This window comes from Agelaius phoeniceus, chromosome W (genome assembly GCF_051311805.1).
Source record: "Agelaius phoeniceus isolate bAgePho1 chromosome W, bAgePho1.hap1, whole genome shotgun sequence".
Classification (NCBI taxonomy): Eukaryota; Metazoa; Chordata; class Aves; order Passeriformes; family Icteridae; genus Agelaius; species Agelaius phoeniceus.
In genome coordinates this window covers 23,543,534-23,571,387 of record NC_135301.1, presented here as the reverse complement: position 1 = coordinate 23,571,387, position 27,854 = coordinate 23,543,534, and the positions used below count along the sequence as shown (strand labels likewise).

General features: G+C 46.2%; 1 long non-coding RNA gene across 2 annotated transcripts; it reads left to right on the top strand.

Moving 5' to 3' along the window:
- The first annotated feature begins 411 nt into the window (after positions 1 to 411).
- LOC143696600 (uncharacterized) lies at positions 412 to 26,686 on the top strand. Of its 2 annotated transcripts, none has more exons than XR_013185999.1 (3): positions 412 to 512; positions 589 to 718; positions 24,714 to 26,686. It is a non-coding gene; the product is annotated as an uncharacterized LOC143696600 (long non-coding RNA). The 2 variants fall into 2 exon arrangements; XR_013186000.1 differs by lacking the exon at positions 24,714 to 26,686 and adding an exon at positions 3,323 to 3,752.
- Positions 26,687 to 27,854: the final 1,168 nt, after the last annotated feature.

Sequence of the window (27,854 nt, the reverse complement as noted above, 5' to 3'; positions counted from 1 at the left end):
CCCACCCTAAAAACGCGCGCGCACACACACCCCACCAGAGCACCGGTCCTGGGGGACAAGACGCTCTCTACCCGGAAGTCCCCACCCGGACACTGTAGGGCAAGTGCAGCGAGCTGCCTCGATGCCACACACAGATAAAGAAAAAGCAGGCCCCCAGCAGCACAAATCCCCTCGTTCCCTGCCTCAAATAGTCGCCGCTTCTAGCTCCTCCTCTAAATTATGCACCAAGTAACATGAAAACAGCCCCCACTGCAGCCGTGGCAGTAGCAGTGTTTTCTTCACCAGCCAAACTGCTCAGCACAAACACCCCTCTCCCTCCTTCCCTTACTACTACTTCTGCCTCTGCTACCGCTACCACCACCCGAATATGCCTCGCAAACTACACCCCCGCCGCCCTCCGAAATAACCACCCCCCACGGAAATGCTAATGTCCGTTAATCCCTCCCCTCCTCGTCAATTACGCTTCCCTGTCGCTCCTTCTGTCCTAAAGCGAGAGTTCGGCTCCTCCGAAAGTGGGTAAAGCCGCTGCCCGGCAATCTCAGCGTGCGCCTGGCGGGAGAACTTCCTTAAGGTGAACCTTTTTTCCAGGCACGGTCGCTCACCCCTCGCGCGAGGAGAACTGCTGCTGAAGAGCTGTCGCGGCTCGTTCCTGCCTTGGTAGTAAGGAAGAGAGGGAGGACGAGTAGAAAGGGCTCCACCAGAGAGGAAGAGAAAGCAGGTGGGAACTAGAGCATGCACACTATGAGCCCAGCTCGATGGGCTTTTCAATGGCTTGTCTCTGCGGGCGTGGTGAGGTAGAAATATGGCGGACTGCCTCTGTCGCTGCTGCACGATGGGAATGAGCGGCTGGAGGAGACAGGAATTCCTGGGGTGCAGCTCCCGATCATGCGTGTTTTATTTGCTTTTGCTACCTTTGATTTTAGTCGATAAATGCACATTTTTATTTTACCCCTGCATTCTCTTCCTAGAAGAGATGCTTTTGGCTCATAGGTAAAGGGGGGGAATATAATAATTTACACAAGGGGAGAAGTATCTTCTCCACCTTTAGATGGCAATTAAAATGTGGGGGATAAAAGTATACTAGACACTAGTAACTTTTTTTATTCCGGTAATCCTGAAAAATACTTGAATACTTCTGTTATATGCAGAAGAAATAAAAGATGTTTACAACAGATTAAAAACAGTAGCATACTTCCCTTGCTTGTAAGAACCTAATATTCTATCATTTCAAGGCATCGATATATTGCATTTTCTATCCTGTTGTTGTAACCTTTATTCAACCAATGCTTTTCGCTACCATCCTTTTTCACAAACCCAGACCAGTTTGCCTTCAATTCCAGTACTAGAAAGCCTGTCTTTAACATAGCCTTTAGTAGCTCCCAGAGTGATAGCACACAATTGGATGGAAATATTAAGTTCTAGTTTTTGTGGATTGTGGGATTTACATTCTCTAAACCTGAGAGAAGTAGAGAAAACAATGATCAAAACAATTCTTATATCATTTGCTGTGCCTGTGTTGTTCGCAAGTGGAATGCATTGTGAAAGATTGTTTACCTGAAGGGAATTGGTAATTGGATTCTGGTGTGAGTGTTTTGATTCACTGACCAATTGAATCCACGTGTGTGTGTGTGGGGACTGTCGGCTGACAGTCACGAGATTGTGTGCAGTTGAGTGCTTGGCAGATTCAGTTTAGATGTAATGTAATATAGTGTAATATAGTATAGAATTATATAGTATAATAAAGTAATTAATTAGCCTTCTGTTATTCATGGAGTCCTCCTCATGATTTCTCCCTGCCACGGGGGTCGCCTTGCTACAATAGTGGATTTGTAAAATATTTCAAAATTCCCACAGCTGCCCTACCTTTTCCCACCTCCATAATAAATAAATAGCTGGGAATGTTGAAAAATCTCCCAGGAAAGTCATAATAGTCTATTAGGTAGTTAGAGGGGTGCATCACTCTCCATCTTTTAGTTTCACATGCAATATCCTCTCCAGCACCTGTTTTGATCACGTGCTGGCTCTTACAACTGTGCACATATGTTGTCAATATGAATTAAGTAGAGTCCACCATAAAGCATAAGACTAAGAGGAAATTAAAAAATGAAAATGTAATAGTCAATAGAATAATATAGTTCTCAGTTTTAGAGCATTAAAATATTTTTGTTATTTACAAAATGAGTAATTTTTGTTTAGATTTATAACAGTTTTCTATGTATAATGTTTAAAAGCATTTAAGAAAATTTTAAATATTTTAAGTATGTTAACTCCAGTAAATGAATATGTGAATTTTATTCTAAACTCTATAATACTACTAATAATGATATTTCAGTAAAAGCATTTTCTTAATTTACCTGATGTGGATTTTAAAATTCATATGTATGTAGGTGTATATATATGTATCTATCTTGTCCCAGATTAATGTATTAATATAAAATTTGGTGCTAAGAATGTCAGGAAAATTCACAAACACCAGAGATTTATGTCCAAAAAGGAGACAGAGGAGTCCTGTAACTTTATTTGAATAAAGGGAGAAGTCATGGGGCATTCCCCATGGGGTCTCTCAAAATTTTTAGAGGATGCAGCCTCTTTTTTATCCTAATTTCCCGGCCGCATTTCCCCCTCTCTTTCTCCATTGGCTGAGGTACTTGAGAGATACAGACTTCCTAAAACACCTAATATCCCCTTCTAATGTCTACTCCCCCTGTTTTTCTTTTTCCTTGTGTCTCTGATCTTTTTCTCTAAATCCAGAGATGTAGCATAGTCTTAAGTCTGTGAATTAGTGGAATTCCTATGGAATTTATGGTTCCCCCCATTGCTTCTTTCACCTCTCGCTTTCTGGCCTTATCTACCATCAGGCCCACAGTTTGTTTGTAAAGACACCTCCTTCTTATTCCTTTCAATTCCTCTTTTGGGAAGAGATCTATTAAGTAAATAGCAGGCTCAAATTATATTTACGGATAGAAAAGTATAATTATTGGTACCTGAGACTGTCTTGGGGCGATTTTACGATGATACTCTATTCCTGATTGTCTGCTTTATGCCCAGAAATGGTTGCTGTAACTTTAAGGTGGGTTTGGGGGAGGGGCGGGAGCCCTGGGGGTGTTCTTGCAGCAGCTTTGTTCAAAGCCTCACACCCGGTCGTGCTTGGTGCTCTATGGACAGGCATTACTTTGTTGCTTAGCTAGCTTGGGTTTTTTGTTAGCTTAGGCAAGAAGTTTCTTTTTCCCCTTTTCCTGGCCTTGAAGAGACTGCAGCAGCAATCCTTCAGCGGCTTTTGTTTTTTCTTGAACTGTTCGGCTTGCTTTTGGTCCAAGATTAGACAATCGATAAGGGAGACAGTCGGCCAGGATCCGTGGGAGCCGCTCCGCCCAGCCCCAGACCATGGGAAAAGCTGAATCAGCAAGAGAAAGGACACCAAAATCCACCACCTTCATCTGCTCTGAGGAGGAGACCGTTGCCAGAGGTTCAACATGTTCCCATCTGTTTTGCTGGAGCTGTTGCATGAACTTCTTTTCCCTTCCCTGAGACAAAAAGCCGGCGCCGTTTTGTTCCCCTTTGCCACGTGGCCAGCCGGATTGTTTCTTCCCCTGGCATTTTGGGTTTTTTCTTTGTTTGTTTTGTTCTGCTGAGGGATAGAGGAGGGGGCAGGGTGGGAAGTAAGGTTCTGACGGTTAAATATCTAGCATATATTCTTTCTTTTTCCCCTTGCCATGTGGGCACTTTGTCAATAAACAGTTGGGATTTTTTCACTTTGACCCACTGATATTCATTTTCTCATTGGCAGAAAGGGATTGCTGAAGCCCTTTTCTTTAGAGGAAACACTCATTCCAGAGAGTTTTCTCCTAAACTCGCCTCTAAACCGGGACAAAATTTGGTGCCTATCTTTAAGGGGCAGGAGACAGTAAAAAAAAAAAAAAATTACATTCTGGTTTGAAACACTTTGTATTGGTGTACAGCAATCAGTTGTCACCATGCTGCTTGATTTAATAATGGCTCTCTGGCACCTAGGCATTGGGAAAAAGACATTCACTCTCCTGTGAAAAGTTAAAAAGTTTTATAAAGGACAATAGGACACAAAGACCATAGAGCAAAAGATGTTACTGTCGGTGCAGGTTGGTGCGTCTCAGCACTCAGCCAAGAGCACCAAGAGCACACCTGCTATTTTGGAAACACCCTTCACATCATTTCTATTGCATCATCCTGTTACATATTCATAAACAATTATGCATAGTAAACTTTTTTCCCAAACTAGTTTGCATGCTCCAAGAACTGTTTAGCATGGCTCCTCCTCATATCCACCTTTTTATAGCATGTGCATTTCTTGGCTGTCGTTTTAGTCCTTTTTTTTATCATCACCTTCAGTTTTGGCCCCAGCCCACACTATCTTCAGACGGTGAGTGCCAATAGTTGGCATACCTGTAGCAGGTGTCTTCATCCCATGTTCATTGGATGGTATCCCATCCAAGCAGGCATTTTAACACAAGGATACTTATATCAGCTATTTCACTACTATGTCTAAGCTTAATTAACAACAGAAATAAAAACTAAATCTTTATAATAAAGTTACTTTATGTTATAGGTACATATTATAATATTGGCTTTTCACAAATATTAAAATGGATTTTATATGTCTGATGTTAAAGTAACAAGAAGCAGCTCATTGCAATAAGCTGGGCCCTGGCTAATGCTTACCACACGCTGCTAGATACTGTAGAGCAGCAGATACAGCCAGAGGGGTGGGAGGATGAATCAGCAGACACCCCGGTCACTCAGGCTGCAGCTAAACTAGACTGAGAACCTAAGCCAATAGTAATTGCCCCTGTCCAGAGAAGGAAACAAAAAACCAAATTAATTCACCCAGTGGATGATGATGCGGAACCAGGATCCTCACAGCCCACAGAGGAATCCAAACCAGAAATCATTATTAAGTTTCTGTCCATAGAAAGCCTTCTCACCCAGTGTTGGTTTTACATGGCATGGTTTTTGGGGGGGGGGGGGGCTACAGAGGTGGCTTCTGTGAGAAATTGCTAGAAGCTTCCACCATGTCTGGAAGAACCAGTCCCTGATGGCTCTGTCAGGAAAATTAATTCACTAACATCAGAGGTTTATGTCCAAAAAGGAGACAGAGGAGTCCTTCGACTTTATTCGAATAAAGGGAGAGGCCATGGGGCATTCCCCTGGGGTCTCTCAAATTTTTGGAGGACACAGCCTCCTTTTTATCCTAATTTCCCGGCTGCATTTCCCTTCTCTCTTTCCCCATTGGCTGAGGTACTTGAGAGATACAGACTTCCCGATACGCCTGATACCGAAGATTTCCCTCTAATGTATAGCCGTCCCTTTTAATTTTTAATTCTTATGGAATTTAGGGGTTTTCCCCATTGTTTCTTTCATCTTTCAATGTCCAATTTCATTTATCAACAAACCTAAAGTTTATTTGTAAAAACAAACATCTTTTTCCATTCATCAATCGGTGGAATCCTTCCCATTGTTTCTTTTATCTCTCAATGCTAGTTTTGTCTACCAGCAGACCCACAGCTTGTTTGTAAAGACAAATCTGTCATTCCTCTCAATCCCTCCTCTTTTATTTTTTTAATAATTGTCTTTACAAACTTTAGTTATCATTGACTTAATTTCCTGTTCCTGGGTTTTTTTTTGGTTTTGCAATTATTTGAAGTTACATCAATTTCTGTCCTTTTGTAGCCATCTCTGGATCAGTAGGTATGGCTACAACCTGCATCACTTTGATGGCATGTTGAATAAGTTGTACTAAGCAAGGGATCATGCATGGTAAAAAGATTAGAGTTGCTACAGCACATCAGAGGGGAAAGAAGCATTTGTTTAACCCATAGTCTACAAGGTAACCACGAAAACATGTCCCATTCCCATCCTTTCCATGTTTGGACCATCACCTTTCCATTGTTTTGGTAATTATGGAAGGAACAGCTTACCCAGCTACCATTAGTGAGCTTAACATGTGTTTGATTCCATCTGCCTTGATATCTGGAACAATCATAAGAAGAGCAGTTGGGGGTCCAACAATCTAAACCCAAAGATAAAGTCCAGTCACAAATGCTTTTTCCCACATATAGGTTTCCTGTTCTATTTAGACAATAAATGCCTCTTTCAGAAGAATGAAGCTGCCATGGACTTCCTTCTTCATCCCAAAATCCTGTTGCATTATGGACCTCACTCAGGATGCTAGCCTACCATTTAGGCTCAACTGGGCTGGCCACCCATGGCTAGTCTTCAGATCCTTCTGGCCCTCTGCAGACCTAATAATTGCTAAAGTTAAAGATTTTTGCTACTTCTTCTCCCAAGGTTAAAAGAATTATTTTCACACTTTTGGCCCCCACCTAACTGACAATATAAGGGTAAGATTATTAAGAGAAACATTCTAATGGCATAATCTAATCTCCTAACCTAATTTTCACTTTCATGTTGTCTTCCACACATCCTGTAGTGAGAGAAGGCACAGAAACAGCTTAACATAAAGAAAACAATGACAGCAAGGATTGGCCCCCTATGACTGGAGATCTGAGAGGAGGGATGCCCACACAAACTGTTTCGGCAGGCAGTCTGTGGGCAGGCACACAGGGCTTCCCCCGAGGTCGACGCACTGGCTACTGCTCCATTCCACCCCTACGGAGTGTCAGTTGTGGCTTCCCATCCTTCTTCTCCAGCTGAGATGTCCAAATCTCCAGGGCTTCAGAGACCTTGACCTGAGTGTGATGGGTCCACCCATGTTCAGCTGTCTTGACGGCTGTTTCTGTGGTCAGCAACACTTGGAAAGGTCCACGCCACTTCGCCATCAGTGGTGCTTCTTTCCAATCCTTAACTAGGACTAAATCCCCTGGTTGGATGTTATGAACAGCCAAGTCCAAACGCAGAGTCTGTGCCAGCTGAGCTTCCTGTCGAAAAGATTTCACAAGAGACAGAATTCTGGCCACATATTGTTTCAAATATACATCACTTATCTCTCCCCCCCCCCACTAGGCTGAGAATTACCAGGGTAAGGAATTCCAAACATCAATTCAAAGGGAAATAATTGAATATCTCCCCTGGGTCTGGCCCTTATTCTTGCCAAAGCCAGTGGCAAGAGCCATGCCCATGGCATCTTAGTTTCTATCACCAGCTTCAGGAGGTGTTTCTTTATTTGTACATTCATCCTTTCAACCTGGCCCAAACTCTGGGGGTGCCAGGGGGTATGGAGGTTCCATTGTATCCCTAAAGCAGTCATAACTCCTTAAAGAATATTTCCTGTAAAATGAGTTTCCCTCTCTGAGTCTATTGCTTCCACAATTCTTTATCTTGGGATTATTTGTTCCAAAAATACTTTAATAACTGATCCCATAGTTGCTGAAATGGCTGGAAATGCTTCTGTTAACAGACATACTAGTAAGAGCCTGAATGAGAGATGCGGGAGCCAGGCAGCTCTTCAAAATGCAGTTTATTGTATCCAAGAGTTACAGCAGTCCAGGGTCGTGGGTGAGAGAGCCTGTGCCTACAGCTGTCAGCTCCAACTGCAGGCAGGCCTGAAGACCTTTTGGTTTTGGTTAAAATGCATTATAGACTTTTCTGAGCATCTTAATACAGAGGAACCAATCCATACCTTAACTTTTACCTATAGCCTATCATAGCTACTAGAATTACCATATTCATGTTACTATTCTCAAATCACTAAAAGTTAGTACCTTACAGTTTAAGCTAGAGGTTTTTCAGTTTTCTTGCAGTGGAAAATTCTGAGACCTTTTTTCTACTTGCAGCATCGGCAGACTTGTTTGCCTGTGCTATCTTTCTGCTTGGTAAAAACATCTTGTTTGAGGTGGGTTTATCCTTTGCTCTAAGTCATAGAAACCCCTTCTAACTAACATACCCTTTGCCTCCTTGGTTATCCAGTGAGACTGGCTCAGCAATTCTTTTCTTCTATATCAAAACTTGCTTCCATTTCTATTCCTTCTTCAGATTCTACATTCAAAAATCTTTCTGCCAAGCATACATACCTGAGACTTTCTTGTCAAACTTTCATTCTTTCCAACACATAGTATTACCAGAAGATATTTAAATCTTGCTACTCGTGACATTTCAGTAAAATCCACCTGTCATCTCTGGAAGGGATGTACAGCCCAAGGCCTCCCCCCACAAGGCAGGGTAGTCATGGGAGGGGGTTAAAAGCAGAGAACTCTCAGGGGAAAGCTCTCTTGGTTCCAGTGGGTCAAAGAGGTCAGACCTCCCCTGCCCAGCTGCAGGCTGGGCGGGGGAGGGGAAGCCATGGGGCCAGGTGAGGTAGGCCAGGGCCTTGGACAGAGAAAGGGGGTGAAGGCCCCTGCAGGATGGAAGGGTGGAGGAGCACCGAGAGGCATCGGGCAGCCCCCCCCCTCCCCTCCAGAGAGAGAGAGAGAGAGAACCTGTGCCTGTGCTTGTGCCACCTTGAAATTTGAGCCGAGAAGGAGAAGGGGGGGTGCAGCGGAGAAGGTGCCAGGCAGGGCAGTCGTGGGAGTTCTGGGCAGGTAGAGCCTGAGATATTTAACCCTTTTCTTGAATGATGGAAATTTTACTAATACTGATCCTCCTGGATTTGAATGAGAAGAGAGATAGATATGAAATAGCAGGAAATGGGCAAGTGTGATGAAAGTCTGTGCAAGTGAAAGATGTCAAAAGAGTTGAGAAGAATCCTAGGTGGGAGGAGATGATGGAGTGGCCTTTGGCTGGACTTTTCTTGTATAGCCATGGACAGAACCATTTTTTCCTGACACAGAGATTGCATTTAGGGGGAGGCAATGGCTTGAAGCCAAGGGAGTGCAGTGATGTTATGTGAAGGAGTGCGGGAACAGAGACAACGGGTGAGGAGGGTGGTTAGTGCCCTTGATCTTCAGTGAAGAAGAAGATCTCTGTTCTCAAGACCCCTCAGCCCCAGGGGGTGAATTTGGGGGGGACTGGTTTCCCAAAAGTGAGAGACTGTGCTTTCTTTGGAACAGGGCAAAGCATCCTTAAAAGGGGAACCCTAGAAGCAGCTCTGGTCCATGTGCAGTGGTGAGAGCACTGTACATGGAAGGAAGATGTCATGATGGCAAATGTTCTCCGGGCGGTGCCACGTGTGACATGGAAACACACGAGGTTTCAACTGTGTTTCCTGGGGAAGCCTATGGTACAGGAGGGACTCCTTCCTGATGAATTGAGAATTGATTATCTGAAGGGTGGTGATGTACTGAGAGTTGGTGATCTGAGGGGTGGTAACTGAATTGAGAATCCAAGGGTTTGTACTACTGTGATGTGTTGGAAATTTGGTGGGGGGACAAGGAATGGTTTTGGAAGGTTTTCATTCTGAGTTCTGTGTGTTTCTTTTATATATTGTAAGTTAATAGTTTTCTTTCCTTTATTCCTAAGTTGGAGCCTGCTTTGCTCTATTTCTGGTCACATCTCACAGCAGACACTAGGGAGAAGGTATTTTTCATGGGGGCACTGGCATTGTGTCAGCGTCAAACCATGACACCCCCATTCCACCCCTCAAGTTTCTTTGTAACTGTTATTGGTTTTAGCACAAATCAAACAACCCTCTATAGCCTGCTTTGCCAGAGTAAAAAGACCCACATCAGCATGTTAAAAACGAGACCAGGCTCCCAGTACTAAAATGATTTCAGCATTTATTATAAGAAAAAGAAAGGCCTAAAGCAAGGGTGCCTGTGGGCAAGCAGGAGCATTCCTGTCGAGGATGCTGCAACTATGGCACTGGATCTTCTTGAGCAGTGATGTAGCGATGTCCCCGATGTCCCAGATGGAGCGGCACTGATTCAGTGGGTCAGAAGCCCCTTTTTATCCTGTTTTTTGTCCCTTTGAATTGGTTTCTTTTTGGATCCTTCATTTGCATGAAGGTTTAAGGCACTTGATTGCCCCATAACAGTTCTGTCCAGGCTGGCTCGTTTTTGCTTGGGAGGTGGTGCCCTTTACTGAGGTGTATTATGATACCTTGAGTACCATATTTCTTATAACTACCCTTTTAACCCCTTTTACAATATAATAACCAAACTAATAGTACATACTTAACGATCTATCAACTATTTTACAACAGTTTCTAACCTATTTTTAACAAGCATACCTTTTGAGGAAGGCTTCTGCCAGTCCTCAGGAGCCCCAATGACTCCCTTCATGGAGTTGTTTTAATATCTGTAAGGCCAGAGCTTTTGGTATCCACTGCTTACCATTCCTTGTAAACCAATTATCCCCTCTTTCCTCTGCCCCACTCTTTTTAATTATCTCAAGTTCCTCTGGTGGAAAAGACAGTTTCTCTGGCAGTGGTGGGGTTACTGGGAGCAAAGGGAGGATCTTAGAGATTTTTGTCAACAATGCAGCTTTCCGAGCTTCTTCATCAGCCAGTCAGTTTCCTATTACCTCCTCCAAGTACCCTGCCTGGTGCCCCTTGATGTGTATAATTGCTAACTTCTTATTTTTTTGGTAAGTTCACCACCTCCAATAGGCAAGAGATTAAGTTCTCATAAAATAACATTTTTTCCTCTGCAAGTTAATAAAACCTCTTTCTTCCCATAATTTCCCAAATGCATGTATCACCCCATATGCATATTTAGAATCAGTAAGAACATTCACTGTCTTGTCCTGATCTGATTCACAGGCTCTCACAAGGGCATACAGCTCTGCTGTCTGAGCTGACCAGGTGGGCGGTAATCTCCCCCCTTCTTTTAATTGCCTTCCATTAATGATAGAGTATCCTGTAAATAGTTTCCCTTCTATCACCCTTGAAGACCCATCAATAAACATATTTTCTCCCTCAGGCCAGGGAGCATCCCGAAAATCCTCCCCAGCCAGGGTCTAGAGGCCAATCACCTGAACACAGCCATGGGTCTCCTCTGGGCCCCGCTCCCCAGGGCCGCCCAAATAGGGGGCTGGGTTAAACCCCTCCCCACTTCCAAATTCTAAATCCTCCTCTTCCATCAAACAAGATTCAAGCTGTAACAACTGAGCGCTGGTCATCCACTCAGCCAACAAAGCTTTAATCTGATGTGAAACTTTACCAATCAGATACCCTTCCCTTGTCAGCCCTCGGCCTCACCCACTATCAGAGCTGTGGCTGCACAGTTCTGCAGACAAAAGGGCCAGCCTCCGGCTACCAGCTCTAACAGCTTAGAAATAAGCAACAGGCCTCCGTGTTCCCCCATGCTCTTGCACCAAAATTCCTTTAGCGTGATCCTGTTTAACATCCACATATAGCTCAAATTCCCCCTCCGAGTCCAGAAGAGCCAAGACTGGGGCATCAACCAACCTGTCCTCCAATTCTCCAAAGCTTTGCTCTTCTTCTGGTGTAGACACCACTACACCAGGACTATCCTGGGTTAAAAAGTCACACAAAGGTCTGCCCACAACAGAAAAATCCTCAATCCATGCTCTGCAGCACCCCACCAACCCCCAAAAACCGCTTCAACTCCTTTCCTTGTCCAGGGTAACGGCACTTGTAAAATCCCTTGTATTCTGTCTGGATCAATACACCATAATCCCCCCAGTCAGAATGTGTCCCAAATATTTGTTGGGTTTTTTTTTTTCCTTAGCTTTACAGTAGCCTCCTCAACCACCTTTTCCTGTTCCCCTGATAAAAGCAAATCATCCACATACTGCAACAACCTAACTCCTGAGGGTGGAATAAGCTCTCTTAATATTTTCTGCAAAGCTTGCCCAAACAAAATCCCCAACAGAAAATCCCAGTCCTTCCAGTCCTTCCATGTATAATCCGCATTTCCCAAATATTCCTCTATCTTTTCCCCCACCCCTATGGGATCAGCCAAATATGGGGGTAATTATTTTTTTCAACCCTCTTATATCCTGGGTAGTAAGTGGTACAATTACAAACCCAAACCGTCCTCCTTGACCCCCTCAAAGGAACTTGGCAGAGTGGCATCTGGTATACCCCTGTCTCTTGGGTCCAGGGGACTTTTGATGTTCTAAATTGAGTTCCTCTTCTAGTTCTAGGGTGAGATATGATATGCTGCTCCCCTCCCCCTACACCATCATTATTCTCAGGTGGGGCCATAGGTACAGCGTTTCCCTGATCCCCTTGCTCCGGGAGGTGAGGATACAGGGGACCTGCATCCCAATCCTCACTGTTTTCCTCTTCCTTCCCTTTTTTCCTTAACACATATATTTCTCCTGTTGCTTGTCTAATCCATATCAATCCACATTCCCTTTCAATCCATCCTTTCCAGTTCTCCTCTAAGTACCTCCACAAAATCTGACACAAACAAATTCTGTCTTTTCCATAAGGTGGCCATTTAAGCCTCTTCAGCAACTTATACTCTAGCCACAGAAAATAACAATATTTTACCATGATCTCCATAGTTACCTCTGGGTGAATGTATAATCTGGTTCCAAGACCAAGGGACTCTCTGGGGGTATTATGGGATCGTCATCCTTTTCTGGGGCCCCTTCCTGGCTTTACCCTTGCAACCCTCCATGGGTGCCTGTTTCACCTGTGCTACCCTCCATGGCTGCCCTCCCAGGTTTACCTGTGCTGAGACATAGTGGAAATTTTCCAGAGTAGAAATCTGTGGTAGTCTGTTATTTTAAAGTTTGTTTTTCTGTAGTGGGTTTTAAATATTCCTTGTTATAAGTTTGTAATGGTTCGTTCCATGTACCTCATTTGGCTTCCCTGATGGTTCAGTCCTGAGTTGTTTACCTCAAGATTTTCCCGCCAAGTGTATGTCAATCCCCCTGTCTATCAAAGATAGCACAGCCTTTTGTTCTGGAGTGTTCCTTGTCCTTCATCCCTTCCTCGAAGCAAGATTGGATTGCAAGGTTTGCTCCTTCCCCTTGTTGGCTTCTATTGGATAGCCCTTACCCCGCACTCCTTCCCTAATGCCTTCCTATTAGTAAAAGGTTGTGTCCTCCTCCTTATTCCCTCCCCTCCTTAAAAGCAGTTTTTTGCCCTCAGTTATTGTCACTTGTCCCTGACTCCTCTGGGGAAATAAACCTTCCTTAGAATTTAAACAAGTGATCCCTCTTGATTCCTTCGCCTCAGTCCCTCGTATTGGGTTGCTGCTGTGTCACCCGCACCACAACTGTCTGCTACAGGGAGCTGCAAGCCCCTGTACGCACTGCCACCCGGGAAGGTGGGAAGGTCTCCGTAGAGATCTGGGGGTAGCCTCTCTTGTGACTGTCCATTGGTCTCGGGGAGTGAGCTGGCCGGAGAACATATTCCCTGTGACCACAGCCCGCAGTTACAGAAATTCATTTCGGATTTTGGTAAAATGTACATCTTTGAATTGTCTGTAGCTTGCAAACATGGCTGTTTGGTCTGACTGCCTGTTCTTGCAAAAAACCCTATGCTTGAAGAAAGTGCTTCAGCTGGAACGACAGAGATAAGAGGGGGGGCCCCTTGAACTTTGAAACAGACGGAGGCCGGGACTGAGGCTGCGAGAAACAGAGCAGGGTGACCCAGGAGTTCTTTCTGTACTTTCTGATAAAAAACTAGCTGCAAGTGTAACGGGAAATCAGTAAAATGAATATGTATGACCCTATTGTGAAATTCTATGCATATGGATTAGTAAGGAAGATAAAAAAGGATGGGGAGTTCCTAAGGGTGTGCATGTCCTTTAAGGGGACAACGATCCCCACATGCGTCCAGTGCTGTAATAAACATACTGGCTTTACAACTTTTACAAAGTTTTGTAGTTAGTTTTTCTTTCTGCAAATCATACCCTCCATGGGTGCCTGTTTCACCTGTGCTACCCTCCATGGCTGCCCTCCCAGGTTTACCTGTGCTACCCTCTGTTATAGATGGATAATGAGATGATTTGCTCTTGCAATAAAAAGATAACTATTACGTGAATATTAAGAAAAGCTTTAAGTGATTTATAGTTATGTTATTGTAGTTTAGATGTCCTCCGTTCTCCCCATAGTTCCCTTTCCCCCCCCGTATTGTTGCCATCAGACAGCCAGGCTTGTCTAGAACAGGTACAAAGAAGGAGTGCACATGTGTCTCTTATCTGGGACAGTTGGGAATGGAAAAGCTTATTGCTGGGGCAGTGCGGCATGGCAACATCTTACCTCCAATCAAGTTACAAGAAAGCAGTCTCCACCAATAAATGGCAAAGAAGAGCTGACTGACAGACTTTGGGGGGGGGCAGGGGTAGCTGAGGCAACCCCCCAGGGGTATAAAAGACTGAGCATCCATCTTACAGAAAAACTGGCTGTGTGGTATGCACGAAGGGCAGTTCCCAGCGCTGCAGCTTTTTCCTTATGTAGTCCTTTGTTGTATTTTTTTAAGGTTTAATAAACCTCTTTAAATTTTCAAAGTGAGCAGTTGTCTCTTGTTATCAATGATCAAATTGGGAGCCAAATTTATAAGAAAATTTAGCAATGATTTATTTGATTGTCAGCAAAACAGAATTTCGAGGAAAAAAACCACCACAGCCAAGGCAGCGTCAACCCCCGGATCGGTGCTGGGTGAACCTGGATCTGACCGCCAAAATGTCAGAGTCTCCCCTTCGGTTCACCCCGACTGCTTCACACAGCGAGCTTATATACAGTTTATTCTGCCTGAGGCAGAGATGACCGAATGTTCCTTTGTGTCTCTTCACATGCAGAACTGGGGCCATACATGTGCAGGGATAGACAAAAGTGGTTCCAGGTGTCTAGATGTAGTCAGAACACTTCGGAGAAGTCCCATTCACATGTAACAGGGTGGTGCCCGGTGCTAAGTGTAGTAGATGCAATCTTGGAGGTGCAGATCACTCCTACATTCCAGGGAAGTCGTTGATCATCACTCAGGAAGGTTCCATTCATACGTTAACAAACTTGATATTATCTTAAGTTGTCCGGGAACTAATTGAATAAAAATAAGACTCTGCTCCCGGCTGGGGTGGTCAAAAGACATAGCTTGGATTTTACAATATTTTAGACATAAACAGCATGAATTATCTCTACCATATACTACATCTCTCACACCTCCATGGGTGCCCTCCCAGGTTTACCAGTACTACCCTCCATGGGTGCCCTCCCAGGTTTACCTGTGCTCCCCTCCATGGGTACCCTCCCAGGTTTACTTGTGTAAATGAAACAGAGTGGAAATTTACCAGGGTGGAAATCCGTTTTGGATTTAGGTGAAATGTGCTGTTTAAAAAAACTGCCTCTGCTGAAGGAAAAATGCGAGAGAGATAAGAGGGACCCCTTGAACTTTGAAACAGATGAAAACCAAAGCTGAGGCTGCGGGAAACGGTAAGATGACCCAGGAGTTCTTTCTGTACTTTCTGATAAAAAAACTGGCTGCAAGTGTAATAGGAAGCCAGTAAAATGAATATGTATGAACCTATTGTGAAATTCTATGCATATGTACCAGTAAGGGGGATAAAAAAGGAGTGAGAGTTCTCAGGGGGTATGCATGTCCTTTACGGGGAACGATCCCCACATGCATCCAGCGCTGTAATAAACATATCGGCTTTACAACTTTTACAAAGTTGTGGAGTTTTTTCTATCTGCAAATCATTTTGGCATGGCCAGCCAGGAGACTGTCTCTGTCCTCCCAGGGGTGGAGGGGGGGGCAGACTCCTAGGCGCGCCCCGGATTTTCCCTAGACGAGCTCCTTTTGTCTCGGCTTGCCTCCTGCGGGGACAGACAAGGACCTGCTGGTGTGTGGATAAACGGTATGTATATAAAAGGAGGGCCCTGGGGGAGAGAGAGATAGGCTAATAAGTCGCTCAGAGACATCTGAGTGCACAGCCTCGTCCCTGTGCCTGCAGGCAGCTATCGACCGACAGCACGGTCAGTGGCAGAAGTCCCCGGTTGATGGAACGACTTGGGGAACAGGTTCATTGTTCGATAGAGTGGCCTCTAACGACTCTGGGGGTCAGTCGAGTGAACCCGAAATTTGTGTGCTTGTGGTGTCCGAACATGTGTTTGTAATCATGTGAGTGTGTGGTGGATAAAAGAGAGCGAGCGAGTGAGCGTACCCACGGTGTGCAGGGGGTGGAAAGTTCTACCTGTGTCTGAAGCGGCCGGGTGAGGCCCGGGGCACAGGCTGGGGCAGGCTGTGGGGGCAGATAGTGCCCCGCGGAGAAGTGGAACAAGTGGAGAAATGTGGGTGAGGACATTTGTTGTGTTTAAAGGTGGTGATTTGTGCAGACTGCGCACATTTTAACCATGGCTAGATGAACTCAGGGGGTTCCTCTGCCCCAGTAGTTTGGACTTGATCCCTGGAATTTTACTGTGTGCTGTTATTTTGATTGTGTCCAGAGTTTGTGAGGACCAGAGAAAGCTGATGTAGGTAGATGCTGAAGTGTTGTGTGCTGTGTTGTGTTGAGAAAAGTGGGCACTTTGAGAGATACCCCCTTTCCCAGTGAGTTTGTGTGGTTCTTCCCCTGCATTGTGGTAATTTGATTCTTGGGATTGTATGGTTGTGTTTGTGGAGATTTTAGGATTTTGTTTACAACAAGTGTAGCATTTTCTGCCGAAAAACTACAGTATAGTGATTTATGTTTAACTGTGGTAAAACGAATAAAAGGAATTCCAGGAATTCCCCTCCCACAGCAACTTAAGCCCTGACTCTCATGAATTTGAGATATGGGGGGTGGGGGAGGGGTCTGTGTTTGGGGACATATCAGAGTTTTTGCTGTAACAGACACAGCCTTTTGCAAGGCAGCAAAGTGAGTGTCAGTGGAAACAATGTTTTAATAAGATTGTGTGGGAAGAGAACCGGAAAAGAATAAGATTTCGTAAACCAGAGTTTAGGTGGAGGAGACCAGGACAAGCACTTTGTCATTTGCATTATTCTAAGGAAACAAATGCTACTCAGAGAGCTATAAGGATTTTAGTAGAAACCAGTCGTGAGAAGCAAAGAAGTAACAGGGTGTTTGAATTATTAGAAAAGAGAGTTTCAAGTAATTTAAGAAACCCAGCAGAAATAATTAAAGTTGAGTGTGCTCAGCCTATTTTATACCTCAAGACTTTGAATTAAGGCAAAGAGTTGGGATGGAGTAGAAAGATACGAACTAAGAAAATGGAGTTTTTAGTAGACAGGGGAGCAACATACTCACTGTTAAATAAAGCCTCAATGCCTATAACAGATGATGAAGTTATGGTAAGTGGGTGTCCTAGGGTGACGTTATGATGCTTGTATCCCCATTCATGTGTTCTGTTAATGTTGGATATTATGTTCTGTACCTTTAAGACTGGCTCTGAAGAGTGAAAGTTTTGGTTTGGTTTTCTTATCAGCCTGGCAGGACACAGAGACTGCAGCTTTTGCTTTTCCTGCTTTTACTTTTTCCTTTGCTCTCTCTCGCTCTTGCTTGCTTCGCTTCTGCTTGCTTTTGCTCATTAGCTAGTTTAGCTAAACTGTCCAATTTCTTCCTGGACTGTTTCTCCTTTCCTTTTTCTGACCATTTTGAACCTGCTCCGGACTGGGACCTGGAAACACCAAGAGTCTGCACCTTGTGACCTGAAGCAGCTGCCCCAGCGCTGGAGGTACTGAGAACAGAGTGACCACCCCCAAGAGAGACTTTCTGAATTTGTCATCTCTTTTCAGAGCAGTGTCATCCGGTATTGTTCATTTTGTGTGCTGGGGGGTGCTGTGCCTATTAAATAAACAGGTTCTTTCCACTTCTCTCTGAGGAATCCTTCCCGAACCAGTTGGGGGAAGGGGCCGTGGGGGTTTGCTTATTGGAGGGGCCCTAATTTGGAAATTCTCCTCCAAATTTGCCCTAAAACAGGACAAAATCTTGGCACCCAATGGTGGGGCAAGAGAGAGAGAGTGAAAAAACCCTGTTTTGAGCGCATTTTGGTTGCCATTACTCTCTGTTTGTTTAAAGCAGTTTATAGCCATGCTTTCTGAATTCATAATGAGTGTTGGGGTGAAGGCTTGCATGTGTTTCTGGTCCCTAGGGTTTTTTGAGATCTTAATACCTCTGTGGTCCCTAGGTTTATTTTCCTATCCTGAAATAGTTCTAGTATTTTCCCTCATACATAGTTTTTACAGAAGAAGGACAGTGACCAGAATAGCTATCCTGCTGGGCTTGATGGCAATGATTTGCAAGAAGTTTATAAACATGCTGGGGTCTGCTCCAGGTATGAATGGTTCCTGGCTATGGTTATGCATTCAGTTTGTTAGAGGAGGAGCAGCAGGGGATGAGGCTTTTCAGCCTTTGCTTTCCTTCTTCTCTTATGAATCGGTTGCATCAGTAGTAAAGGATGTTCCGTTTCCCCTGAATGTTAAAGAAACCATCTTTCTGGTATTCAGTCTGGTAAGCTTCCTCTATACAGTCTGCAGCTTCTCTAGAATGAGGGCTGAGATTTCTAGAGGGGTTGATGAGACTCCTGACCCAGGAGTAGACCCAGGCATGGAAAATCCTGAGTGGTAAAGAAAATGGGAAGATATGGGCCAAATCCTGAAAGAATCTTCTGACTCTATAGTCTGGGACTTTCCCCGTGAACAAATTCAGAACCCAGTTGAGGTAGGGAAATACCTGAAAGAGAAGTACCAGGATGAGCCTAAGGAGAAAAAGGTCATTGCAGTGAGCTGGGCCCTGGCATATGCTTATCGCACTCTGTTGGAGACTGTAGGACAGCAGACAGAGGCAAGGGGGCAGGGAGATAAATCAGCAGCTATCCCAGTCACTCAGGCTGCAGCCAACACCACAGGCTAAAAGCCAGCAGCCAAAACAGATAGTGAGCCGAAGCCAGCAGCTAAACCAATGGCTGTTGCTACCAGTACTAGAAGTGGGAAATGCACGGACGAGACCAATCGACCAGTGGATGATGATGATGATGATGATGATGATGCAGCAGAAGGAACTTCAATGCCTCCTGACATAAAATCAGGAGTCAAAGCAGCAGGTGCAAGATCAGATGCAAATATTGAGTCTTTTTCCCTGAAGGACCTTCATGGCTTACGGAAGGATTACACCCGACGACCTGATGAATCCATAATTAGTTGGTTAGTCTGTCTCTGGGATGCTGCAGGCGAGGCTACAATTCTGGATGGCACTGAAGCAAGGCATTTGGGATCCCTGTCACATGATCCTGTCATCAACCAAGGAATGATGAGGGGGGATAACCCTCAGAGCCTCTGGGCACGGGTCTTGGAAAGTGTTGCACAAAGATACCTGTGTGCAGATGATCTTTATATGCAACAAACACAGTGGAAGACCATAGAGCAAGGGATCCAACGCCTGAGAGAGACGGCAGTGGCAGAGATTATCTTCTCAGATGATGTAACAACTAGGAACCCAGACTTGGTGCCATGTACGTCTGTGATGTGGCGGAAACTTGTGCGACTTGGGCTACATGAATATGCTTCTGCCTTAGCCATAATGAAGAGGGATGAGAGGGATGAGACTGTGCTGGATATGGCAAGGAAGATCCGAGCATATGCAGATGCTGTGCATGGCCCAACACATGCCAGAATTGCAGTGGTAGAAACACATCTGCAGAACTTAGAGGATAAGATAGAGGAGAATCATAAGAAGCTCAGAGAGGAGATTAAAGAAGACCTTCTCCAAATCTCGGCAGTACGGATCAGAGGTTCTGGTATCCAAGGCAGACGTTTCCCAGATGGGGAGAGAACGTACACCCCACAAACAGAGCTGTGGTTCTACCTGCGTGACTGTGGAGAAAACATGAGGACGTGGGATGGAAAACCTACTGCTGTTCTGGCACGATGGGTGCGTGAATTGAAGGAAGCCACCAGGAAGAAAGCAGCTCCAGTTGCCCGTAGCCGAACTGCCCGGTATGATGCTGATGATGCCATGTCTGATCCCCTTGAAGGAACATCCAAGACATATGCCCAGGGAAAGAAGGATAACCAGGCTTAGAGGGGCCCTGCCTCTAGCCAGGTAGAGGCTAGGGAAAATCGTATTTTCTAGTCTGTGTGGATTCGTTGGCCTGGCACATCAGAACCACAACAGTATAAAGCTTTGGTTGATACTGGTGCTCAATGTATATTAATTCCGTCGAGACATGTGGGGACAGAGTCTGTTTCTATTGCTGGTGTGACAGGGGGATCCCAGGATTTCACTTTGGTGGAAGCTGATGTGAGCCTGACTGGGAATGAGTGGAAGAAACATCCTATTGTAACTGGCCCAGAAGCCCCATGCATTTTGGGCATAGACTACCTTCAATGGGTATTTCAAAGACCCAAAAGGACTCAAGTGGGCATTTGGGATAGCTGCTGTAGAGGCAGAGGGCATCCAGCAATTGAACACCTTGCCTGGGCTGACTGAGAATCCATCTGCAGTAGGACTTCTGAAGGGAGAAGAGCAACAGGTACCAATTGCCACTTCCACAGTGCATCGACGACAGTATAGAACCACTCAAGATGCTGTGATCCCCATCCATAAGATGATCCAAGAGCTGGAGAGACAAGGGGTGGTCAGCAAGACCCACTCACCCTTCAACAGCCCCATTTGGCCTGTGTGAAAATCTGAAGGAGAATGGAGATTGACTGTGGACTACTGTGCATTGAATGAGGTGACTCCACCACTGAGTGCTGCCGTGCCAGACGTATTAGAGCTCCAGTACAAGCTTGAGTCCAAGGCAGCGAAGTGGTATGCCACTATAGACATTGCCAATGCATTTTTCTCCATTCCTCTGGCAGCAGAATGCAGGCCTCAGATTGCCCTCACGTGGAGGGGCGTGCAGTATACCTGGAACCGACTGCCCCAGGGGTGGAAGCACAGTCCTACCATCTGCCATGGACTGATCCAGACTGCACTAGAAAGGGGTGAGGCTCCAGAACATCTGCAATATATTGATGACATCATTGTGTGGGGGAACACAGCCGCAGAAGTGTTTGAGAAAGGAAAGGGAATCATCCAAATCCTCCTGGAAGCTGGTTTCACCATTAAAAAGAGCAAAGTAAAGGGACCAGATCGTGAGATCCAGTTCCTGGGAGTGAAGTGGCAAGATGGACGGCGTCAGATTCCTACAGACGTCATCAACAAGATCACAGCAATGTCTCCACCCACCAATAAGAAAGAGACACAAGCTTTCCTAGGTGCCATTGGCTTTTGGAGGATGCACATTCCTGAGTACAGTCAGATCGTGAGCCCTCTTTACACGGTCACCTGCAAGAAGAACTCTTTCCACTGGGGCCCTGAGCAGCAACAAGCCTTTGTCCAGATCAAGCAGGAGATTGCTCATGCAGTAGCTCTTGTCCCGGTCAGGACGGGACCAGATGTGAAGAACATGCTCTATTCTGCAGCCGGGAACCATGGTTTGTCCTGGAGGTTTTGGCAGAAGGTGCCTGGGGAGACTCAGGATCGACCACTGGGATTTTGGAGTCGAAGCTACAGAGGGTCTGAAGCCAACTACACTCCAACAGAGAAGGAAATATTAGGTGCCTAAGAAGGAGTCCAAGCTGCCTCAGAGGTGATTGGTACAGAAGCGCAACTCCTCCTGGCACCCCGACTACCGGTGCTGGGGTGGATGTTCAAAGGCAAGGTTCCTTCCACCCACCATGCCACCAGTGCCACATGGAGCAAGTGGATTGCTCTTATCACTCTGCGCGCCCATATAGGTAAACTGAATCGCCCTGGGATTTTGGAGGTAATTACAAATTGGCCCGAAGGTGAAAATTTTGGTGTCACAGATGAAGAACAAGAACCAGTGACACGGGCTGAAGAGCCTCCTCCATATAACCAACTGCCCCCAGAGGAAACACGCTACGCTCTTTTCACTGACGGTTCCTGTCGCATCTTAGGGATGAACCAGAAGTGGAAAGCAGACGTATGGAGCCCCACACAACAGGTTGCACAAGCTACCGAAGGAGAAGGTGGATCAAGTAAACTTGCGGAACTCAAAGCCGTTCAACTGGCCCTGGACATTGCAGAAAGAGAGAAATGGCCAAAGCTCTACCTCTACACTGATTCATGGATGGTAGCCAATGCTCTGTGGGGATGGCTGGAGAGGTGGAAGAAGGCTAACTGGCAGCGTAGAGGAAAACCAATTTGGGCTGCTGATGAGTGGAAAAATATTGCTACCAGGGTAGGGAGGCTACCTGTGAAAGTCCGCCATGTAGATGCCCATGTCCGCAAGAGTAGAGCCAATGAGGAGCACCAAAACAATGAGCTGGTAGACCAGGCAGCAAAGATAGGGGTGTTAAAGATAGACCTAGATTGGGAACACAAGGGAGAGTTATTCCTAGCTCAATGGGCCCATGATGCCTTAGGTCATCAGGGCAAAGATGCCACCTATAAGTGGGCACGAGACCAAGGGGTGGATTTAACCATGGACAGTATTTCACAGGTTATCCATGGCTGTGAGACGTGTGCTGCCATCAAGCAGGCCAAGCGAGTGAAGCCCCTATGGTATGGTGGGCGGTGATCCAAGTTCAAGTATGGGGAGGCCTGGCAGATTGACTGCATCACACTGCCCCAGACATGCCAAGGCAAACGCTACGTGCTGACCATGGTGGAAGCGACCACTGGATGGTTGGAAACCTACCCTGTGTCTCATGCTACTGCCCGGAACACCACCGTGGGCCTTGAAAAGCAGGTCCTTTGGAGGCATGGTACCCCTGAGAGGATTGAGTTAGACAATGGGACTCATTTCAAGAACAGCCTTATCAACACCTGGGCTAGCGAACATGGCATTGAGTGGGTGTACCATATCCCCTACCATGCACCAGCTGCAGGCAAAGTGGAGAGGTACAATGGACTACTAAAAACCCAGCTGAAAGCTTTGGGTGGGGGATCTTTCAAAAATTGGAAGCAGCATTTAGCAAAGGCCACCTGGTTAGTTAACACCCGAGGTTCCACCAACCGAGCATGTCCTGCCCAGTCTGAGTCCCTGAATGTAATAGATGGAGATAAAGTCCCAGTGGTACGTGTCAGAGGTTTGTTAGGGAAGACTGTGTGGGTCAATTCTGCCTCGAGTACAGATAAACCCATTCATGCGGTTGTCTTTGCTCAGGGACCAGGTTGCACATGGTGGATAATGCAAAGAGATGGAACAACACGATGTGTACCTCAGGGAGATCTGATTGTGGGGTGAGAATGATATGCAATATCACTGTTGGTTGGATGTTACTGCCATTGTCTGTACATTAAACCATACAGACATGAGATAGAAGGAAATGTGAAGGTGTTGAAGGTCTGGGAAAGTGGAAGATGGAGAAGGAGATGTGCAAGTGTCGAAGGTCTGAGCAAGTGATAGATGGAGCTTTGAGTGAGTAAGGTGAAAGGGGTGAAATCCTGCAGCTCTGTAGTATAGGGCATGGATTCAGTGGTCCAGTGTGGGGATGTGATGAAGGCATGATGGGTATTGCTTGTAAATTTTGGGGGAGCAGATGGAAATTATGTGTGAATAAATGCATGATGTGTGGTAGTATGTTGATGATATGGGGATAAGGGGTGGAATGTCCCAGGGTGACGTTATGATGCTTGTATCCCCATTCATGTGTTCTATTAATGTTGGATATTATGTTCTGTACCTTTAAGACCGGCTCTGAAGAGGGAAAGTTTTGTTTTGGTTTTCTTATCAGCCTGGCGGGACACAGAGACTGCAGCTTTTGCTTTTCCTGCTTTTACTTTTTCCTTTGCTCTCTCTCGCTCTTGCTTGCTTCGCTTGCTTTTGCTTTTGCTCATTAGCTAGTTTAGCTAAACTGTCCAATTTCTTCCTGGACTGTTTCTCCTTTCCTTTTTCTGACCATTTTGTACCTGCTCTGGACTGGGACCTGGAAACACCAAGAGTCTGCACCTTGTGGCCTGCAGCAGCTGCCCCAGCGCCGGAGGTACTGAGAACAGAGTGACCACCCCCAAGAGAGACTTTCTGAATTTGTCATCTCTTTTCAGAGCAGTGTCATCCGGTATTGTTCATTTTGTGTGCTGGGGGGTGCTGTGCCTATTAAATAAACAGGTTCTTTCCACTCCTCTCTGAGGAATCCTTCCCGAACCAGTTGGGGGGAGGGACCGTGGGGGTTTGCTTACTGGAGGGGCCCTAATTTGGAAATTCTCCTCCAAATTTGCCCTAAACCAGGACAGTGGACAACTGGCCAATCTGAAAAAGCATACTTTGCAAACCATGGAATCCTTTCGCATTTCAAAAAGCCAGGTGTTGGAAATCATTAGTGCTTGCCCAGACTGTCAGCTTGTGCAGCCACCTGCATCCACAGGAGCAGTCAATCCGAGAGGATTGCAAAGCCTCCAGCCGTGGCAAGATGATGGCACAAAATATCCATCTTTTGGGAAGCTCAAAAATATCCATGTCTCCGTTGATACGTTCTCAGGAGCAATTTTCGCATCGTTACACACAGGAGAAACTGCACAACGTGCCTGTCAACACTTTTTGCAAGCAATTGCATCATTAGGGGTGCCTCAGGAAATAAAAACAGAGAATGGTCCAACATATACAGGGAAGATGCTTGAGAAATCTCTGAAAAAGTGGGGTGTCAGACATATATTCAGTATTCCCCACACTCCCACAGGTCAAGCAATCATTGAAAGAACACACCATACCCTGAAATCCCTTTTGGATAAACAAAAAAGGGGGGAGCCAGAGGCAACGCCTCACATGAGGTTGAACAAGGCATTGGATGTGCTGAATTTTCTCCACAGCTCCTTCTCAGAACCCAGTCCACCAATTATCAGGCATTTTTTCTAACAGTACTCAGGCAAAACTAAGGGAGAATCCTTTAGTTTTGGTCAGAAATCCAGAAACAGGACAGATTGAAGGGCCTTTCATACTAATCACGTGGGGCAAGGGTTTCGCTTGTATTTCCACAGGGCGAGGTCCGAAGTGGGTTTTAGCGAGACACGTGAAGCCCTATCAGACTTGGACACAAGAAGACGGATCCCGGAAACAAAGAGGCAAGCACACAGACGGAAGCAGAAGACAAGAACGTGGACATCTCCTCGAACAGCACATAAATGTTCAAGGACTTGGGGTTTCTTTCAGGAGCTTGGGTGTCACGGCATGTCAAAGCTTCTCACAAGGAGTGAAGCCATGAGCTTGAGATTCGATCAAGTGTTGCTCATGTGCCTCATTCTCCCACCTATTGCCTTAGGCAATGGGGCAGATTTGCCCATGGTCCAGCCAAAACAAAATGTTTGGGAAGCTTTGGCCAATGCAGCAGGTTTAGACAGCATCTTCTTGACACATTCAAGGCCAGGGAAACCATTTTCAACATGCTTGGTGGGCTTGCTGGTGAATGAGTGGCCAATTCCAAAAAACACCCCTTTAAAGATTTCACAGGTCATTTTGAATCCTGTGAATGACTGGCGTCTTTGGACACAGTTCCTTCCTGTGGCTCCTTTTGAACCTCAGGAACTGGAAATTCTAGGGTCAACAAAAATGAATTTTTGCATAAAATTTGAGCTTCCAGAGGTGACACAAACAGAAAATAAGACAATTGATGTCACTCCAAATCATATAATTTATAGAAATGCATCTACTTGGTGCAAATACACCAAGGTGACAGCCAAAGCATCACTCCAGGTTTCACCACAGTTGCTACAGGGAATGTTTTTCATTTGTGGGGACAGAATTTGGCCTGGTATCCCTGCAAATGTCAAAGGTGGTCCATGCAGCATTGGGAAAATTTCATTGCTAACACCCAATTTGAAAATTTTAAAAGAGCAAAAATATAAGGGGAAAAGATCAGTGGAACAATACAGTCCAAATTGTGATGACAATGTGCACACATGGGACAAGGCTCGGAGAATTGCAGTTGCAATTTTCTCACCACAGACAGCATCAGGGGTGACCTTGACTCAATTGGATCATATGGGTTGCTGGCTGAGCAAGCATGCTCGGGCTGTTTCTCTTACACTGAGTGATATGTTAACAGACATCAACAGTGTGAGACGAGCAACCCTCCAAAACAGAGCAGCAATTGACTATCTGCTGCTGGCACATGGACACGGATGTGAAGAATTTGAAGGGATGTGCTGCATGACCATGTCAGATCATTCAAAATCGATTCATGAAAACATCAAAAGGTTACAAGAAAGCATTAACAAGCTTGGGGAGGTCACTAGATCCTGGACGGATGATGTGGTTGGATTTTTTAACCTTTCACCATTGTGGAGGGAACTTTTAAAGATAGGTTGTTATATTTTGATAGGGCTTGTAGTTCTTCTGCTCATTTTACCATGCATCTTCCAGTGCATGCAGCGGGCCATGAACAAAGTTGAAAAAGAGGTGGTTTTGGTGCAAACAGAAGAGGGAGATGTCAGGACCCAGGACATCCCTCTGGCTGTCCTGAGCAGCCAAGACCCCTGCCAGGGGTCTCAGAGACCCTGGCACAGGGCCCAAAATGCCTGTGGTTTTGATTATGACCCGTGGGGCAAGTTACCAAACTTAGATGAAGATCTGCAAGCCACGACAAATTAAGTAGAATGATAGTGAATTTATCACAAGGTGAAAAAGTAGATTTTGGGGTTTTTTGAATGGGGATTCAGGGGGCAAGATGGAGGGATCTGGGCGTGTCCTGCCTTTCTTCTTCTTCTTGGCCTCCATCTTCTGCTGTGATGTTGGCACTTTTAGATTGGTTTAGAGTAGAAGCTCACTGTCTAACATAGGTGATAGGTACTGGAAAGTAATTGTAAACATTGTATATGTATTTTTTAGTATAAAGACATAACACTGCTCCGGGGGCAGGGAGAATGCCTCTGACTGTTGTGCTGAGCGGACCTCGGCAGGACAGGAGAAAGAATTTTATAGATAAGATACAATAAACAACCTTGAGACCGAGCAATGAAGAGCCCCGACTCTTTCTTCAAGCGCCGGGCTGGGAAAAGAGACTTTCCAACTTTTCTCGGGGTCACTGACCAGCTAGAGATCCCGACACAGACCAAGCCACAGCCTCTTGGGACCCTGCTCCTCCCGCCCCGCAAATGAGAGCAGGACACACGCGGTGGCCCGAGGCACAGCAGGGAAGGTGCTGGTTCCAGGGGAATGTTGATCTTCAGATTTCGTGGCGCAGTTGGGCCGCCACCCAGCCGCGAGGGCACGCCCCTGCTGAGGGATAGGCTTTTGGTGCTCGCTGCTGTCCCTGTCCGTGTTCCCAGGCAATTTGAAGGAAACAGCGGGGGGCAGACCCGCTGGGAGCGGCGAGGCGGGCTGGGGATCTTCTTCAGCGCCACAGCTTGCGTCCCGGATGGGAGCCGGGCCGGCTGTAGGCGGCAGACCCGGCAGGGGGCCATCCCCGGCTGGCCCTGCAGGCACCGCTGTTGATGAACTGGATGCCAGCTGCAGTGCAGGGAGGCTGGATGTACTCTCCAGCGCAGGGCTGCCGGCCGCTGTTGCGGAACCGGCTGCCTCTCTTGTCGGCGGGATCTCCGCACCCTCCTGCGGTTGCAGGGACGGGGGGAATCCTGTGGCGGGGCCGATCCACACGCTTCAGGGGGGGAAGAGGAGGAGGCTATGGTCCCTTTTGCGCTGGCCAAGACAAAGGGGCAGGAGCGACCGCGGCTCCGGTTGGAGCAATTGCCGACCATAGAAGCGGAGCTGCTAAAGGCTTCAGTCCTTCCTGCGCATGTGCTGGGAAGGCAGGCGAGAGCTGCTCTGGGTGCGCTGTGGGCAATGTCACACCCACCCGTGGTGCGTGGGGTGGGGGAATCAGCGGTGGCTGTCTGTGAACAGATTGTTCCCCGGCTGGCCGCGGCGGAGAGGCTGATGGCCACCCGCCCAGGGGGAGGCACTCCTCCACTTCCAATTCGGACGCACCTACTAAGGTGGATTCGCTTTCCCTTGGGGTCCAGCCCCTTAGATCTCTGGAAATCATTGACCGGATCAGTAGTAGTCGAGGCACACTCGCATCTCCCCTCCCGAGTTCCTTCCAGAGACAGAAACCCAGTGAGTCCCAGGCCTGCAAATCCAGGGAGGTCTCCATATCCACGGGGAAACTATGAATTTTTGCCCAA